This window comes from Stomoxys calcitrans, chromosome 4, assembly GCF_963082655.1.
Source record: "Stomoxys calcitrans chromosome 4, idStoCalc2.1, whole genome shotgun sequence".
Classification (NCBI taxonomy): domain Eukaryota; kingdom Metazoa; phylum Arthropoda; class Insecta; order Diptera; family Muscidae; genus Stomoxys; species Stomoxys calcitrans.
The window spans coordinates 40,891,552-40,910,698 of NC_081555.1; the positions used below are offsets into that span (position 1 = coordinate 40,891,552).

At 37.5% G+C, this 19,147-nt stretch overlaps 1 protein-coding gene and 1 long non-coding RNA gene across 3 annotated transcripts in view; both read left to right on the forward strand.

The window, feature by feature from the left end:
* The first annotated feature begins 347 nt into the window (after positions 1 to 347).
* LOC131996854 (uncharacterized) lies at positions 348 to 894 on the forward strand. The gene is made up of 2 exons (XR_009398044.1): positions 348 to 414; positions 478 to 894. It is a non-coding gene; the product is annotated as an uncharacterized LOC131996854 (long non-coding RNA).
* Positions 895 to 4,810: 3,916 nt separating this feature from the next.
* Positions 4,811 to 19,147, forward strand: part of LOC106091683 (uncharacterized) — a 194,145-nt gene continuing 179,808 nt past the window's right edge. Inside the window, exon 1 of one of the 2 annotated variants that reach the window (XM_059366979.1) lies at positions 4,811 to 5,077. The gene's annotated coding sequence lies outside the window, so the exon portion shown is untranslated. Of the gene's footprint in view, positions 5,078 to 5,110; positions 6,003 to 19,147 lie in introns of those variants that run through there. The other variant, XM_059366980.1, reaches the window with a different exon arrangement.

Sequence of the window (19,147 nt, forward strand, 5' to 3'; positions counted from 1 at the left end):
TGTGCTTGCTTGCCTCGGCTGCTCGTTCAAATGGCCGACCAACGAAGCAACCAACAAACCGACCGTTGCCAAGTCAGTCAGACATTTCTTATATTGTTGTTGATGGGGGGTTTTTGTGTGTTGGTGTCAGCAAGTTTTCAACTCGATTCTTTCTTGTACGTTTGTATGTCGTACATTTGTATGTAGGTAGGTAGGTTTGTTCGCATGTTGCTAAGGTTATGTACGACCAACTCAATAGTGGAATGCCTTTGTATGGGTGGGGATTCTGTATATGTGGCTGGCTGCCATTGCTTGTTGTCCCCACCATTGTTCTCTGGTTTAAATTCAGTCACCGTCGTCATTGTTATTGTTGGAGCTGTTGGGTTTGCTTTTCCCGTTGTTGTCGTGTCGTGACCATCGTCGCTTGCTTGTGTTGTTTGTCTTCTTCTTCCACTTCATTTTATTTCCATTTTTATTTATATTTGATATAAATTGCAGATGAGGTGTATAAAAATAATTATTATAATAACACCAACAACAACGGTGCCAGCGGCAACAGCAGTTGTAGTAGAGTAACTACAACAACAAAAGCAAAAGAAAGCCAAAGAAAACACACAAGAGCGAGCCCAAGAGAGAGGGAGAGAAGACACTGGCTACAGTAACAACAATAGCAGCAGAGCAGCGTTAGCAGTGAAAACGAGCAAAAAATAACAACAATATGAACTCTGACAACACAGCACATTTATCACGATGCCACGTTGCCAAATTTCGCCTTGGCAATTTATTTGTAGAAATGTATGTGAATGTGTGTGGATGGGTTTCTTTTTGCAAAAAAAAAAAACAAACATTAAATGTTTTTCTCCTCTTCTTCTTCTTGTTCTTCTATTGAATCAATATGAATTTAAGCAGCTTTAAGTTTCTGTGTCTGTTATTTTTTTAGGTAATTTTTATATTTTTATTGTAGGTACTTTTTTTTTTGAATAACACCAATCATTGTTTGGCGTTTGAAATTTTATGTTTTCCTGGGTGTGTGAGTAGGATATGCATGCTATTAGTTAGTGAGTGTGTGTATATGCGTGCTGTTCGCATTCATTGCACATTGTATACCATATGCATATGGAGGAAATGGATATTTAATCAAGATGTGGATGTTGATCTAATTTAATTTCATGTCTGAAAAATATGTATTCCATTTGCTTTAATGTCTCTGTCAGTTATGATTCAACTGCAAAACACCTTTTCTCTGTGCGAGACGAAGAAAGTGTTTAATGCACAATAGAATTAATTAGCAAAGCGCGCTGATTGAATTGGTGTGTGTGTGTGCGCGCACTCTGGCATGGGGCGTTTACCTTTTCTTTCATTCAGCCATTTGATGACTTAAAGTTGATAAATATAAAATATCAATTAAAATAGGTACATACATATATATGTACATATGTAGCTATCTATAGAAATGGAACAATTGTTCATATTTATTGAGGAATAGCAAATTTTGCAAAACGACATTGTGAATACTGAGTTGCTCAGGCTGTTAAACAATATGATTTGTCGAAATTACCATAACGTTCTAATGTATTATAAATGCTATTGAAATTTTGCAATATCAGTTCAGATTGGGATATATCCCCCATAGCGATTCCCAGTTTTGACTTCTTGAGCCCCTAGAGACATCAAATTTTCATTTCGAATTGGTCTGTTAACTAATATTGCCCCTATACAAACCGATCCCCGGATTTGACTTCTTGAGCACCTCGAAGCCTCAATCTCTATTTTGTTTGACTGAAATTTGTCACAAAGATTGCTGCTATGACTCTCAGCGCCCGTGCCAAGTATCATCCGAATCCGCATATAAACTGACATTGGTCCCTAAAATACCGATTCCCCGATGTGACTACTTGAGACTATAGCAGCCGCAGCCAATTATCGATTTGATTATTGTAAAATAATTCAAATACGAACTCAGTAAAAAAGACAAATTTTTAGCGGAATCTATGGTGGTGGCATACCATAATAGGTATGGTGGAACACAGTGATGGTTAGGATGTTCTAGCAATGCATTATACTCTGAGGCGGCGGCCCTTGCCGATGAAGAATTCCATCGGGTCAATCTGGAACGTACAACCGGCTACGAAAGGATTGACGCCCACCTATGTGTCTTTAATGGTGTGGGCCAATCAGTGGTCCCGACCATTCAGGCACCCAAGACCGCGTGTATAGGATCTCATTTCATACCCTGTCGAAGTCATACTGTCTCTTCGATGTATCTGAAGAGAACTCCTAGAGATAAGTCTGCAAGATAGGCCAGTAGAAAACCTGTCTCACTAAACCATTATCCCTGTACACGGGAAATAGGCAAAAGCTAATGCTCGCTCGTCTCATCCTCATGAATAAAGCTTTTGCAGTCATGGCCTATCGCACTGTGTTCAGTTATAACTCCGGTTGTTATTGTTGTGGTTGTAGCAGTGTGATGTACACCAGAATGGCAGCCCTTCAATCTGATGCGTACAACCTGCTGCCATGGGTTGCTCTTTCTGCAACTCCTGTAATATATTATCAGTTAATCCAGTCACATATTATCAAAAGCAAGCAGTTCCTTCGTCTCCCTTTGGTTGACTTCTAATGGCACGTATGGAAGGTCTGCGAAAGTTTCCCACGAAGTGGATGATTCCTTCCGGACGTAGGACCTAAATCATGAGCCAGGAGTTCAATTAAGGATTCTAGACTTTCCGACTCGCACCTCGGGACATTACAGCCTTCGAATCCATGGCCTTTAGCGGCACTGTACTGTTCACCTAATGCTATAGTTTCGAAGAAAGACCGTACACTGGTCCGAGAGTCTAAGCGGTATAACGATATCTAGTGCCTCGGACTAGATCCCATTCATGATTTTATATTGGAGACGTCAGTTCCTCAGCATATCCTCCAGATATGAATTTAACTGTGGCCGTACACGTCCTCCATAAGCATACCGAGCTCCCTCAGCCTTAGTGCAACCTAAGCGGCACAGTTTGCCTCTACACCTATCTGCAGTGTGGAAGATTTTGATACTCAATGCGGTTGCGGCACTGGCCAGTCCCAGGAGCTTTTGGGTTGTCCTCAATCTAAATATTTATCGTCGACAGAAACCTGTCTCGGATTATTAGTAAAACATCGTACACGCCTCATGAGGTCATAAGGTTTAAGAAAATCGGCTAGAGCTATCCCACGTGAGGCGTACCCCTTGTCTCCTGCCTTCCTAGTGTACTATCTCCCAAGTCTGCATTAATAATCCTACAGCATATCGTATTATTTGTATACTGGGAGATATTCTTGCGGATCCCTTCTGCGATTAAAAATCACCTCGATATCAAGGAGGCTTCCTTGGCATTCTCTGCAATCGGAAACATCTCGATCTATCGTCTATCTATCTATCAACTATGTGTGGAGGTTATGGAAGGTCGAGACGTCTCTCGCTTGGTGTGCTCAACTGAACTTCTCTGTTTGATTTGAATAGGTTCATAACCTTATTTAACTTCCACATAACTGATAACCCGATTTGACTTCTTGAGCATCTGGTGGCTGCAATTTTTGGGTTGGATGAATGGATTGGGATGGATGAATGCACAACCTGATATATCTCCCATATAAATCCATCCCCCGATTTGATTTCTTGAAAATCTGAAAGACTCAAATTTTAAACGGTTTGGCGTAAATTTCGCAAGTGATATTGGAATCCAATATCTGTACTGAGTTTGTTTTGAAGGCCTCTGGGAAGGGCTAAGCACCCCCAGAATAATTTAAGCCCCCAAACCAACAGAATTTTAAAAACTACGTTGTTGTCGGTAAAATTTTGCCATTTAACTACACGTCAAACCACTAGGGTAACCAACCACTGACTTGACTTCTTAAGTACCTGGTGCCGCATTTTTTGATATACAAATTACCAATTTTGCCCATGAACATTCCACTAAGGAAAAGGGCAAACTTCTCACATACCAATGAGTGCAGTCCGATTCAAGTTTTTTAGGTTAAATAATAAGGGCCCTCCTAGTGCGACACCTCTTTGGAGAGAAGTTTTTACATGGCATAGTACCTCACAGGGCAAACCACCGCTGAAAATTTTTCTTCTGAACCCAGGCGTTCAACATCATAGGCGGACATGCCAACCTCTTCGCTACGGTGGCCTCCTACATGGACAGCCAATTTGCAAATATAATTCGCACGTTGCAATCACAACATTATCTTCCATATCAACTACTTTTCCATTCCAAAAATTGTTTACAATTAGTTTCCTCAACTTTCAGTTCAACTCCAAACACTGTGCCACTATGCCTCAGTTCAGATACAAAACAATGTTGTGAATGGCAACTCCGTCTACCAACTTACTGAATGTTAGGGGTAATGTTGGTGTGGTGAATAAAGAAAACGTGTTATGGTTGTTTGAAGCGAAGATTGCGATTGGATGTGAAAACCCGCAGTCAGTGGAACAAAGTATAGAAAATAAGTAAGTTAGAATTGGCCACAATTCCAGATTTCACATAAACTAAAGCACATTAATTGAAAGCAAATGAGGAAAATGTAGCAAAATTGGCCAGGAAATGAATTAAACATCCGCCAGTGTCTCTAAAAAGTGAATTATATAAAACAAAACAAGCCCAAAGGGTTTGGAAAGATTTTTAATAAGCCTTGTCGGCAGTGGCCTTTTTTTTAACAACACTGGGGAAAAAGAATAAAAAACCAATGTGGTAGATAAAATCTAGTGTAGTACTGGCTATTTTTTTAAGGAATTAAACAACGATTTTATGATTTTGTTCAATGTTTAGTTATGCCTGCCTTTATCGATCGAAGAAAACACCATTCGCACTCAAACCTGTTCTGTTTCGAGGTATGTTGTGTTTGGTTCGATGGCCGACATCATACTGCCCGTTTGTGAGGTTGGATTGTTTTTCGGTTGTGTGTGTGTGGTTTTCTTACGCTAGCGTTTGACGTCGTGCTACAAAAAAATTTGTTTAAAGCAAGTTTCTTCGTCGTCGGTCGTGCGTTTTGTATTGAATTAAATCGGGTTCAAGAAGAAATTGCAAAAAATTTCGTCGAAATTGTGCGAATTTATTGCAAAATGGTAAAAAATATGCTTTGTCAAGTGCAAATCCATACGATGCCCTAGCTCTCCATTCAAGGCCACTCCACAAGGGGGAGTTCTAGAGCAATTCGATCAAATATTTGCCATTTATCCGCAATCACACCACGCGTTTCTATAGGAAATCGAAAAAAAAAATTCTAAAAAATCAGCCCCAAAGAGTTCGCCAACTTTGGAAAATTGTGTGTTCATTGAAGTGAAATATGTCCTAAATAAGTGCCTCAATAGAAGAGGCGCAAGCATACAACAAATGGTGCTAATAGTGATTACGGTTTCTCTCTATTTCTCTATACTTGTTTCTCTTTATTACTTGGAGGAAAATATGCTTTAAATTCGAAATGGTTTATAACAAAAGAAGAAAAGAAACAAAGCAAAAATCATTGAAATGGTGTAAAAGTGTTTACCACAGAAAAAGTTGTAACCTCTGAAAAATATATTGATTCCTTGGACACACCCAGTTTGTGCATCTCGGGTCTTACTCTATCTATCTGCCTTTGAAAGTATGGTGAAGGGTGTTAAGTACGCATTTGTTTTTGTCCTGGCCACCACATTTAAGGCAAAAAGTGCTGCTACTGATGATGAAAGTTATGCTCAAAATTTCTTAAAAAAAAATAAAGATTTTTCCTTTGCTATTGTTATGTTATGTGACCTTTAAGATGGCCTGGGCCGAACAAAGTTTGGCCTTATTACGTCACTTCGACATTTAGAAATGACGTTTAATTTTCTTGTTTGGTTTTTGTCAATAGAGTTGCCAAAAGTGTATTAAATGTTCACTGTTTTTGTGCCAGAGAAGTGGAAAACTTTTGTGTTCCTTCCTCATCTGCAGCTATTGTGGATTATCAACATCATTATCATCCCCTTTTTTGCCTTATCTAGAGGCGAGCAGCTCGTTTTTTCTATCACTAGGGTAAGTGCTTTTTGGTGTTATAACAATTCTGTACTGTTTCTTCGTCTGTCCTTGGTTTGATTTTATTTATTTGTCTTTCATTCCAAGTTCATGGCATAGATGTGTGTGTGTGTTAGAGACTCATTTTTTGGAAATTGCACATCGATAATGAAACTTCGTCTATAACCGATAATAAAGCAAGTATTGTATTCTCAAAGAAAGCCGTCGCTTGTTCGATATTTACAGTTAAAAAGTTGAATCGGAGCTGAAGTTGAGGATCATAGCCAAAAGGCATTCTTAATCAGCTCACTAGGATTGCGTTGTTGCAGCCTATGTGGCTTTAAATATGGAGGTAGCGATCCTCGTCAAGCTCAAGCTAAGGTGACCAAGCTTGTTTTGGTCCATTAGACCGATCGTTGCGGGAATGTTGTGTTTGTTGGTTATTTGAAGGCTCCATTAACTCGCCTTGTCAAGTATCACAGGCATTTAGTATTTAAGCTAAAGACGGTGCCGCCTGAGCTCTTGCTAATAGTCCATCCGATATTGCTAATTGCTCGCGGCTGCAGTTGCAAGTACTCCGTATATGAAGGCGCCCGGTAGCTCTCAGCTGAGCTCGAGCTGGCTATGAACACTACCCAAATCTAAGCTGAGAATTCCTTATCGTGTGGTGCTCATAGCCATTTCGTAACGGCAGGCGTCCAGTGTAGAGCTGGCAAACTAACGACAATAATAAATATCGATACTATCGTTATTTTCCAACTCCTATATTTCAAACGAAAATGAGAACTAAAAGTCAGGAGATCGTTTTATATAGAAGAAATATCAAAGCACAGACCAAATAAACCCAAATTTAATAAAGTTAGTTGGAAGTCTTTTGATAGAACATTGTAACAAATTTTAGCCTAATCGGATGAAAATTGCGCCCTCTATAGGCGCAATGCATCTTAAAGCATACATCGCTCATTTTTGTTTAATTTTGCAAAAAAAAATTAACTTCCGGAAGTCATGAGAGAAATCATTGTAACAAATTTTAGCCTAATCGGATGAAAGTTGTGCCCTCTATAGGCGTAATGCATCTTAAAGGATACATAGCTCATTTTTGTTTAATTTTGCAATAAAATTAAAGTATCCATCGAAAAAATAACTATCGATATTTGCAAATTTTGTCCATGAACATTCCACTAAGGAACAGGGGCAAACTTCTCACATATCAATGAGTGCAGTCCGGTGGCCTCCCTATCGATATTTTGTCAAAAAATAAAGTATCGATAGTAACGATAATGCCATCGATATTTTGCCAGCTCTAGTCCAGTATCATAGGCGCTTATAATATATGTATATTGGGCGTATAGGATATTTCTTTGTAATTCATATCCACATTAGTAACTAAAATGTACCTACATTTTGTTACTGAGTATAAGGTTTTGCTCATTCATTACTGATTGAGCTACAGCTGTCAAGATTTGTTCTCAACAGTTCCACCTTGACGAATAGATGATTTTTTTGAAATAAGTACATTTTGGATACTAAAACATACAAAATGGTACTTTTTCACGGATGGAGCCAGAATTCACCCAATGAATCCTGGGCTGGAGCTAAAGCTTTAAAGATTGTGATACTGTTACACCTTGACAGTATATACCGGATGACTAGACGATTTTTCTGAAATTCATACATTTAGGTACTAAAACGTAAATCATTTTACTCTACAGAATGAGCTACAGCTCTGAAAATTGGGATTCTATGACACCTTGGCAGTATTTATCGGGTGACTAGATGATTTTTCTGAGATTCGTATATGTATTCGCTACAACGTAAAAAATAGTACTTTGTTTACATATTGATCTACAGATCTGTCTTGGAATATAGTTACTTCTTGACAGTATATATCATGTGACTCGATGATTTTTTACTTAAACGTAAAAAATTATATTTTCTTTACAAAATTGAGCTGCAGCTCTTAAAATTTTGATACTGCTACAACTTGATAGTAAATATTGTTCGATTATACCATTTTCTGGAATTCATACATTTAGGTACAAAATGGTGTTTTCTTTACAAATTGAGCTACAGCTGTCAAAATTGAGATACATTGCTCCTAGCTAAAGAAGTCAAATAGGAGGGCGGGTTAATATGGGAGACATGTTATAAATCGATTCGGTTCCTTAGGCTTCGATTGAATGGCAGCGTGCAGGCTAATTTGGTCCTCTGTTTTATTCTAGCGACAAAAGAAATATTGTTGGGAAGGGAAGAAAATTATCTCATACCATTTGGTTGAAATTTAGCATGAGATGCTAGAATTTGACTTCTAACATCTTTGCCAAATATTCGGAATCGGTAATTAATATAACACACAAATACAACAAAAGCAAATTTAATCGTGAACATTCCATTGACAGTGGCGGCCTCCTTTTCATGGCTGAGTCCGAAATGCGAGCCGCAGTGTGGCAACTCTATGGTGAGAAGTTTTTACGTGCCATCGAACCTCAGAAATTTCGCCAGCATTATGAGTGCCATGCTAACCACAGCGATATAGTGGCCTGTATATAAACCAATCATCCGTTACATACAGACCGGAGTTCTAATACGAAATGTAACATTTCCATTCGAGCTTCTGTAATGACCTTTATTTATTACACTAGAATTTCAGGATACAAAAAGGAAACGCCCTGGGAATAATTTCCCAGATATTCATCCATGGTGGAGGGTATATTAGATGCCCACCGACAGATTTAGCAGATGGTTTTTACAGTTTTATTCTGTTTTTAATCTATAAAACAATCTTTTACAAGTGCTAAGTGTTGTTTTTCAATTTATCGAAATCAACCGATAATCGATAAATAGCTAATTTCGATAAATTATCGAATGAAACTAGTTTCAATATATATCATAGCTCTAAAATGTAAACAAAGTAGTGTCTGTGTGTTCTCAAATTAGTGTCTGTGTAATTTTGTAGCTTATGATGTGTTTCAGAATGAAAAATAAAATTTTGCCGAAAGAAACAAGCTTGAATGTGATATTAATGAAACAAGCTCTAACTAAATGAGAGTATCGGAAGTGATTACAACAATTTGAAAGTGACATTTAAGGACAAAGACTTGAAGCGTGTTGTTGTTGTTGTAGCCACATTTCCATGTGGAGGTATCGATCCTCGTCGAACTCCTGTTGGTGAACAAGCTCGTTTCGGTCCAAAGGACCGATCGCCGCCGGAACAGGTTGGCCATTGGTTATTTAAAGGCGCCGCAAGAACCGGGGCCTCCCAACCTCTTACTGAGACTCACCGTTCGATACCGCTGATTGTCCGCAACTGCCGTTGCAGCTATTCCGAGCATTTCACTATCCGCAATCTGTGGACGCGCCCGGTAGCATGCAGCTATGCTTCTCGTGACAGCAATGAACACTACACAGTTCGGACCTCAATGTCTGGGCCTGTGTGGAGCTTACAGCTCCAGCTCCCGTGCCGTAATCTGGACTTGCAGAAAACATTAGAGTTTAATTTATGTTGTTGTTTTAAAATCAGTTATAATCTAGCACCTGGGGCTTACATACGAGTATCTGATTGCTCTTGGCACTGCCTCGGGAAGGTCTGAGATTTGGTCAAATTTCTTCATTGAACTTTAAAATTTGATGGAGTAAATTCCATTTTCCAGCAGGAAACTTGTGTAATTGAAAGGCAAAAGTACCAGAAATGCTGTAATTTTCTTGTAAAAATACATTGAAATCTTTTGTGACCAGCAATTTTAGTGCAATGTGCTTGCTGTTCCCAAACATAAATGGGAATAGAACTCAATTCAGACTAATCTATCTGTGACTGATTAAAAAAAGAAAAACAGAAAAATTTTACGAAAAATGTTATGGCTTGTTATCAGTTGAAAGTACAGGATAGAGGTTAGGTTAGGTTGAAAAGAGGGTGCAGATATTTGCCCCATGGCGCTATACATACACCTAAACCCGTAATCGGCTTGTTGTGTGCTCTAAAAAGTATCCTCAAGAAAGAAAATCTATGTTAGGAATTTCCTGCTACTTACAAAATACTTGTTTTCCATGCCAGACCCCTAAGTTGGTTCGTGTCTGGGTAGCTGAGGCAAACTTTTACCCACCACTGAAGGATGAGGTTATATTAATTTTGTCATTCCGTTCGAAGGAAGCCTCCGTTGCGCAGAGGTTAGCATGAATGCCTGGGTTCGAATCCTGACGATACCATCAGAAAAAATTTTCAACAGTGGTTTTCCCCTCCTAATGCTGGCAACATTTGTGAGGTACTATGTCATGTAAAACTTCTCTCCAAAGAGGTGTCGCACTGCGGCACGCCGTTCGGAACCTTATCATTGAGCTTATACGTGAATCGGACTGCACTCATTGATATGTGAGAAGTTTGCCCCTGTTCCTTCCTATCTTATAATGTATATCGCCCGTCCGTTCGTCTGATTTTCTCCTAAAAACATAATAGCTAAGTAATCACCCTTTATATCCCAACAAGTTCCAATGTCTTAGTTAAAACTTTAGATTCATTAATATTTTATATAATTTCTAAAACATTAGTGTCATCTGAATGAAACATATGTATTAAAAGAGCGACATCTACATATACAGATGGTGATTGACATTTCTCGATGGAGCGCTGACGGCGGCAATAAATACATAAAGCCCATATTAGTATCTATGGTGATGTGTGTCTACTTTCTAACCGTTATTTCATAACTTTCAAATCTTTTCATCTTTAAGCTTGAGAAAGATAAAAGAACACTACACCTACTTCATGAAAGTTTTAGTTGTATTTTCCTCTTTATGGGCTTATTACAAAAAACAATGCCTATTCAAACAATTGAAAATTCAAGAGTCAAGTAAATATCTTCGATCCCTTACCTTACACAAGTAAAAACACGACAAGTAAATACCCCATATATTTTTTTGGTTTGTCGATGGAAAGTTACAAAGGGTAGCGTTATTGCTAATTATTATTCACAATTCTAAAAGATGAACAAAGCTTATAATGAAAAGGAAGTTCCTATTTTTAAAGCAAGAAATTAGCGGTTTACTTTTCTTTTCTTGTTAATACGTGTACATAGAAAGCCAGCCATATGATACAGCTACCCTGATAAACCGGTTCCCCAGAAAAATAACTTAAAAAAAAGAAAAGAAACTCAGAACTTGAAATTTCTTTGAAACATGCAACAATATTGGTTCTACTTTGGGTTCTACCATTAAAATACTAAAGAAAAAGAAAAGAGAATCCAAAAAATATTCAATCCATAACCCTTGTGTCTTTGCTGGGTATTATACACACATACATATGTATTATTTCATTGCTTATCCCTCTTTTCGTCCCTGTGTATAGAAAAAAAGGTTTTAAGTTGTATGGATACCAATGGCGATAATCGCCTTGAAAAGTGGAATGATTTCAAAAGAACAAATTAAGGTGAAACGCAATTAAGTGAATGCTCCATGTCAGATCTTTTTTCTTTTCAATTCTGTTCTTTTTTGTTATATCATATTGATGGGCAGGGTTTGGATTTCATTCAAGCAGAAATAATTAGAATTTCTCACCTATCGACTAAGTTAATTTCCTAAGCGTATGTTGGTCATCCTAAAGTACCTTTAAGTCCTATAAAGGATATATGTCGAATGAACTTATTTCAAATCTACATTAAGTTTTGTGAATAAGGCCGAAACTCTTTAACGTTCTATATGTAATCCTCTGGCAATTCTGTTTCCCTGAAAAGTTAGAAGTAGCTATTTTTTATCAGTTTTATGGTTAATTTTACGAGTAGTGCTGCTATTAAGAATTTGAACGAAAGAAAGATTTTGAGAGTTTGGTAATTGAGAGCTTGCAAATTACTACAGGAGGTATTATTCCAAGGTTTATTTTATTACTCAAATGATTACCATAATCATTGAAAATTTTAACTACCACTCGTTTTATTCTAATTTATTTTATCAAAATCAGCTGATTTCATATAGGAACAAAAGTTGTTGTTGTTGTTGTTGTTGTTGTAGTATTTTGTTGTGTGTTCGTGTACTCATAAATTTGTGTAAATTAGCAAAAAGTGTTACTGGAAGTCATTCGGGTACTTTGTTGTCAGCAAAAAAGAGGTAGAGAGGGAACAAAATTTTGAGAGTTTGGTAATTGAGAGCTTGCAAATTACTACAGATGAAATTTGCCGCATATAACAACTGTTTTATGAAAACCAGCTGTTTAATTTAAATAAATGCAAAAGAGAGTAACAGCTGCTCTTACTCTCCTGCGAATTTTTACTGGAAAAATACGCGAACAGACCTATAGTTGATTGTAGAGTTGGCGAACAAATGAAGTGACCACAAGTAAAAGCGTGCTAAGTATCCACCACCATGGATTCCGCTAAAAAATGAAACCTTTTTAACGGAGTTTGTATTTGAATTATGTTGGTCTAAAGAAGTCATATCGGGATATAGGTAAAGGGTGGCCCATATCACCATGTTGACCGATTCGAATAAAACTTGGCACTGATGTTGTAAGCCATAAGATAGGTTTTTGGGTCAAATTTCAGCCAAATCAGGTGAAAATTTGGTCTTCGAAGGGCTGAAGAAGTCAAATCCAGAGATCAGTGTATATGGGGGCTATATCTGTTTAAATATAAATGGCCTTATTCACAAAACTTAAAATAGGGCCTTATTCATAAAAATAAAATAGAAATGGGTTTTTTTTCATCAGCTTTAGGGTTAATTTTACAAGGGTTAGGGTTAAATTTTTAGTTATTTTGAATCTGAACAAAAGAAAAATGTGTAGTAAAAGAGTAAGGTATAAAAATTCTAAGGCTTTATTACTTAAATGATTGTCATAGTCATTAGACATTTTAACTGCCACACGGTTTATTATAATTAAATTTGTCGAAATCAGATGATTTTATATAGGAAAACAGTGGTTGTTGTTGTAGCATTGTGTTGTACATAAAGTGTGTTCGTGTACTCAACAATTTGTACAAATTGTTATTGGAAGCCATTGGCGTACTTTATTTGCCAGCAGAAGAGATCGGGAGAATGCGTGAGAGAAAGCAAAATTTTGAGAGTTTGGTAATGGAGAGCTTGCAAATTTCTATTGGAGGTATTTTTCCAAGCAGAAATTTTAAAATTATAACAGCTGTTTGAAAATTAAAACCAGCAGTTAAGGCTAGGTTAAGTAAGCGTGCCAGTCATTTTTAGGTTTAATTCAATTTTAGCTCCATTGTGATACCACCGTAGCGATAGACCAAGGTTTCTGGCGGGAATCGAACCCATGACCCCTGCCCTGGTAATCTAAGCATGCTACCGGGTCGCCCAAACCAGCTGTTTAATTCCAATTAATAACAAAAGAGATTAACGGCTGTTCTTACTCTCTTGCAGCAAATTTTTAATGGAAAAGTACACGAACAAACCTATAGTTGATTTGTAGAGTTGGTAAACGATTGAAGTGCTAAGTTCGGCCAGGCCCTATCTTTGGTACCCACCACCATGGATACCGCTAAAAATTCACCCTTATTAACTGACTTTGTATTTGAATTATTTTCGGCATATCGCTATTTAGATGGGACTGTATTACCACATTGACCGATAAAACTTGGCACTGATGTTGTAGGTCGTAAAATAGGGTTTTGGGTCATATATCAGCCAAATCACGTGAATGTTAGGCTTCTACCAGCTAAATAAGCCAAATCCGGGGATCGGTTTATATGGGGCTATATCTGTTTGATCACCGAATCAGATCATACTTGGCACGGATGTTGGAAATCGTAACTCAAGTCTTTGTTCTAAATTTCAGCCAAATCGATTGAAAATTGAGTCTTCCAGGGCCTCAGGAAGACAAATCCGGGGATCCGTTTATATGGGGGTTGTATCTGTTTGTAGACTGATTCGTATCATATTTGGCACGGATGTTGGAAGTCATAACACAAGTCTATGTCGTAATTTCGAAAGATGGATGGACGGACACAGATAGATCGACTCAGAATCTCGAGATGATCAATAATATATATACTTTATGGTGTCTTAGATTAGTATTTCGAGGTGATACAAAGGGTATGACTAGATTAGTATACCCCCATCCTATGGTGGTGGGTAGAAAAAGTAGATGGTTTTGGCAGTAAGAGAGATGTTATGTTCAGATGGGCTGAATTTTATCTAATCATGATGCCAACTTTTATGGAAGATATCAGTTTAAAGACCGGTTCAGATTGTAATTCACAAAGATGTTGAATGTCATAGAAGTAGAACCCGTGCAAAATTGTATCCAAATCGAATAAAAACTGCTCAAAAATTTATACAAATTGAGTAAGACCTCTAGAGGTGCAAGAAATATAATCGGGTGATCCGTTTATTTGGGAGCTACATCTAAAAATGAAGCGATTTCAACCGACTGATATAAATAAGAGACCGTTGTTGTTGTTGTAACTGTATGTTGTGTTCTACCCTTCGTCAGCTTGTTTCTGTTGATTGTCAAGATCTAGGAACTCTGCGACTAAGATAAAAACGAATCTGATAAGAAAAATTGGGGACAAGTCTCAGAGGGGTTGGCCCCGACCCAAAGTAGTAGTAGCTGTGCATACTTTCAAGCGGATAGCTTTATTCCTTCATCAGCTATTGTGTTTTCGATAGACGGATGGATGGACATGGCTAAATCGAAATAGAATGCCTAGAAGTAGAGCTGGTAAAATATCGATGGTACTATCGATATTTAATTTTTTGACTGAATATCGATTGATATTTTTCCGATGGATATACTATCGATGCTATCCGATGGATACTATGGATACTATTTGCAAAACTAAACAATAATAAGCAATCCGACACTGAATGTATCCTTTAAGATGCAATACGCCTATAGATGGCGCAATTTTCATTTATTCATAATTTCCGATTATACAATGATTTCTCTCATGACTTCCAACTTAATAAAGTATGTGGTTTATTAACCCTACCTGAGCCGCTTTTTGATAAAAATTACTGTACAACTATTCCTAATAGAATCAATTGGAACTATGATATCCCTGGAAACAGAAGTTACATGGACTTCTATATGGATGGTTCCAAACTAAACGAACAGGTGGGCTTTGGGGTATACTCTAAAGATCTAGAACTGATCATATCAAAAAGATTACCCGACCACTGCAGTGTGTATCAAGCAGAGATCCTTGCAATTAAGGAAGTGTTGGAATGGCTAAGATATAATGTCATTACGACGATTGGCATATATATCTTCTCAGACAGCCACTAAATCCCTGGATAATGTATTTCTGAACACAAAAACCGGCCTCGACTGTCGCAGATCTTTCAACGAGATGGCTGAACAGTTCAAAAATCACCTGCTCTGGGTGCCGGGCCACAGAGAAATGCCAGGGAATTCTAAAACAGACGAGCTTGCGAGACTACAAAATACCTTACACATTCCAGGGAAACTGGAATCTGTGGGTATGCCTTGAACGACATGTAAGCTAAGTTTTCAGGACCAGGCCCGAAGGGTAACCAATGATAGATGGTCACAAAGAGGGGCCTGGGAGCATTCCAAAACTATGTGGCCTATTTAGGCTTGAAGAGGTTGTTGTTGTTGTTGTGGTACACTGAGGCGGCAGCTCAGGCCAATGAAGGAATTCATCGGGCCAATCCGGTACATACAACCGGCTGTCATGGGATTGACTTGAAGAGGTCTACTGCCTTGGTCTTGGCTAGAACAGACGCCTGAGTCATTGTGTCCGTCATGACAGGTCACTGTCTGATCGGAAAAGATGCTGACAGACTGAAGGTTGCCAGCAACGACTTTTTCAGAAGCTGTGGGAACATCGAAGAAGAAGAGACTATAGAATACCTTCTGTGTGTGTGTGTCCCGCACTAGCAGATAGAAGGAGTTCCACGTTAGGTTCTCATTTCTTTGAGAACCTGTCTGATTTAGCGGATGTGAACATTCGCAAGTTATTGGGCATGTTTAAAGCGATCTGGATGGTTCAACGGAAGGAACTAGAAGGCATCTTCCTTCTTATATTGATAGTTTGCCAGCTCTAGGAATGGCTAGATTATAAAGGCATGTTGAGAAAGGCTCTTAACAAATGTTTGCAGTTTTTACTAATATTTTTCATGTATTGGGTTGCCCAAAAAGTAATTGCGTATTTTTTAAAAGAAAGTAAATGCATTTTTAATAAAACTTAGAATGAACTTTAATCAAATATACTTTTTTTACACTTCTTTTCTAAAGCAAGCTAAAAGTAACAGCTGATAACTGACAGAAGAAAGAATGCAATTACAGAGTCACAAGCTGTGAAAAAATTTTTCAACGCCGACTATAAAAAAAATCCGCAATTACTTTTTGGGCAACCCAATAGTTAAAGACATATCACTCAAACTAGAAGTGTCTTCAAAAATCATTCTCTTTTCAGACATTTACAACATTTTTAAATTATCTAATCTCCCTTAAATATGAGCAACTAGATATGTTCGAACAAGGACGTAATGCAGAAATTAACACAGACAGAAAAGAAAACCCAACAACAAACAATCGCCCATCATTCAGCAACACTCTGATGATGGCGGCCTAGTCGTTTGACGTTCGCTTGCTCTTTGAGGTCATTGCGCAGTGCCGTTTTTCATAATTAATAAGACTCGTATTTGGACATTTGAAATTTTGTTTGGTTTCCATTAATTGCGCCATTTATCATCATTTTCTTTGTGTTTGCCTGGAAAAATGTGACACCGTCTGAGGTTTGATTCCTAGCCGACAATTGCTTGGTCGAGTAGTGAATGACTCTACACCATCATACTGATGGTGCTGGTTGATCATTACTAACTACATACATATACATCATTTTAGACACACTGTATGTTAGTGGCATAGAGGAGTGGAACCGGGGCCGCGGACAGGGAGTAATGAAAAATGCCATAAAGTAATTACATGAGATGTATTGAGTATAAAAATAGAGATATATCTATGTACAAACCCCAGGGTTTTGAATGAAAAAATTGCATTTCATGGGATTTAATATGCAATTCTTCTACTTTTACAGAGTTTGTATTTCATTAACGCCTCGATAATGATATTCTTATGAATTTCTGATGAGATAAGAGGATGTCGACTAAGGCTAAAACCAAATTCATTGTGTCAAGAGCCATCAACTCTTATTTTCTCTATTCATACAGCTATAATTAACAAAAAATGCTAAAAAATACATTGTAATGAACATACTTCTCTCTGTACATATCAGGCATATACAAACAAACACATGTTATTTTATCGATATGTATGCTCGTAGGTTTTCCTAAACAATTCTCATTATATATTATAGATAATAAAAATTCGAACAACGTCACCACCGTTCACTCATTCACTCACTCACTCACTATTATTGACTTGATTGGAAAGGAACAAATAAATCACCTGTGAAAATTCCCACATTGAATGTTTTGTCATAGTCATTGGGTTTAGTGGCGGAATTTCAAATTGGGGTTAGATTAAAAAAAAATGTTTTTGAACAGTTCACAATTCTCGTGGCAATTGCGCAACATTATAATTTCAAGGGATTTCAATGGTTGTTGTATACAAGGTGCAGAGTATGAACTTGTGTGAACTTATAAATAAAAATCGAAGAAATTATTTATTAGAAAACCATACATGACTATTTTTATGGGAAGGATGACTCACGAAAAATGTGCGTTTTAAAAATTTTATAGAAAAACAAGTAACAACGTGCCAAGTTCGGTCGGGTCAAAACTTAGAAAAAACTCCGATTCGTACCATAATTGAATTGAATGTTGGATGCTATAGTAGAAGTCATTGTGTAAAATTTCAGCCAATTTGAATAAGATTTGCTCCCTTTAGGGGCTCAAGAATTAAAATACGAAGTTCGGTTTATATGGAAGCTGTATCAGTCTATAGACCGCTTCAAACCATATTTGACACGTATGTTTTGAATGTCATGGGAGAAGCCATTGTACAAAATTTTAGCCAAATTGGATAATAATTGTGCCCTCTAGAGGATCAAGAAGTCAAGATCTTAGATCAGTTTATATGGCAGCTATATCAGGTTATGTACCGATTTCAACCATATTTACCACATATGTTGAAAGTCATAACAAAACACGTCATTCTAAATTTCAGCCAAATCGGATAAGGATTACGCGCTCTAATGGCTCAAGAATTCAAAATTCCAGATCGGTTTTTATGGCAGCTCTGTCAGGTTATGGACCGATTTGAACCATATTTGACTCATTTGTTAAGAGTAATTTTAGCCAAATCGGTAAGAATTGCGCTCTGTAGTGACTCAAGATTTGAGTTCGGTTTATATGGGAGCTATATCGAAACATGGACCGATTTGAACCATACTTATCACAATTTTTGGAAATCATAACAAAACACGTAATGTAAAATGTCAGGAATTGGGTGCTCTAATGGCTCAAGAAGTGAAGACTCCAGATCGGTTTATATGGCAGCTATATCAAAACATGGAACCATAAGGCCCATATTTAAACAATAGGAAACGAAATTCGATGATAAAATACGAAACTAATGTGCCATCGAAATGAGTCCTATGTTTGTCCGCAAACTGTGCACCTGTTCATATGGTAGATATACAAGGAAAACACCAGTGTTCACCAAAAAGGTAGAGTCTGGCCGCATGACTCTACCTTTTCGGTACAATTTGTAAAATTTTGTTTTGAGTTGGCAAAAATTTGCATAATTAAGCTGAGTATTCTGTTCAGTTTTTCGAGCGGAATGCCGTCAAACTTCATATAAAAAAAAAAACGTCGGCGAAACATTGGCTGAAAATCGGCGGAAAAGTAGTACTCTGTTTTAAGTGGAGAAAATAGCGAAAAACTTCTTGCGTGCTCTAAAGGCTCAAGAAATTAAGACCCCAGATCGGTTTATATGGCAGCTTTATCAGATAATTAACCGATTTTAATCATATTTAACACATTTTGTGGAAATCATAACAAAACACGTCACTCTAAATTTCAACCAAATCGGAAAAGAATTGGGCCCTCTAATGGTTCAATACCAACCGATGTACACTAACAAGAAGTATTTGTGCATAATTCCAAGCGGCTAGCTTTACTCCTTTCGACAGAAAGACGGACGGACATGGCCAGATCGACTTAAAATGTCATGACGATCAAGAGTATACATACTTTATGGGGTCTTAGACGAATATTTCGAGGAGTCACAAACAAAT